Below are 1,165 nucleotides of genomic sequence, written 5' to 3'. Positions count from 1 at the left end.
CCCGTCGTTTAAGGAAATATTTGTAATGATTACTGTACGAAAACATTCACATCACTAAACAATATTTAAAGACCTTGGAGCACTGATTGGAGCTCGTCTCCAATTCATCCTCTCTATGTAGAGTTCATTTTGGGTCCACAGATTGGCAATGAAGCAGAGCACAGCCAATATCACATCTGGTCGGTCGTGCTCCTCCCAGCCATTCTGATTGTGGAGACACTCCAAACATGTGGTAACTCCTGTCTTACTGGCCCTTTCACCACATGCAAGTGTTAAGTCCATGTACATGCCCTGTGTACATGGTGGAGATTTTCAATGGCGGCGCTATTGTTGCAGCGCAAGCCACCATAGCAACACCACTTCATCTCGCACTTCTATGCAGACCCATAGATTGACTGCCCTAAGTCCTTGGGGCTTCTTATTCCTTTGCTTTTCACAATGAGGGCCATCACCGGTTGTCCACATACATGAGGCTGTCCTCCATGCTGTAAAACACACAATGTGGAGATTTCCTAGGTAATGTTGTTTAGTCTGGAAATTCTTAGCTTCCGCTCGGCACAGAATAAAATCTGTACATTGGTTTATGAGCTATCAGATATAAATCTGAAAGTACATTTTTTAACTTGCATGTGCAATAATTAAAATGTAAAATATAATTCAATCGATTGCATTTCTCCTGCAGATTCCTCATCTGATAGATATTCCCTCCAGCTCTGCTGCTTCGGAAAATTTTCGACAGGGGGCATAGCGGACCTCGACCCGGCCGGAGATCGTTGATCTGTCTTGCTCTGCGTCTGGTCCTTGACTCCAGGCATGAGATCAGGCATCATATAAATACCACGTCACTAGGCCCCAGGCCTCAGTTCCTTTTTTCTGCACGCTAACACACTGCTTGGAGAACACAGGCGAGTCTTTGACTCACTGGACATTTTCGTCAGAAAACATTTGTACTTTTTTCAATTCGTCGACGCAAGATGTCGGTCGCTTGCGTATCAGGTTTCAAGCGGTGTTCCAATTGTGGCACCAAGCTACCCATCACTGACGCATACGAGTTGTGTCTCTGGTGCCTTGGCACGGGACTGACGGATATCCATTGTGTGCCAAAATTCAACCCAAATCCCTACGCGATCGAGCTGCAAAATGTGCTCCGGGTCGACCGCCGTCA

The sequence above is a fragment of the Ambystoma mexicanum genome, chromosome 13 (assembly GCF_040938575.1).
Source record: "Ambystoma mexicanum isolate Mex_15411 chromosome 13, UKY_AmexF1_1, whole genome shotgun sequence".
Lineage (NCBI taxonomy): Eukaryota > Metazoa > Chordata > Amphibia > Caudata > Ambystomatidae > Ambystoma > Ambystoma mexicanum.
This window is presented reverse-complemented; position numbering follows the sequence as displayed.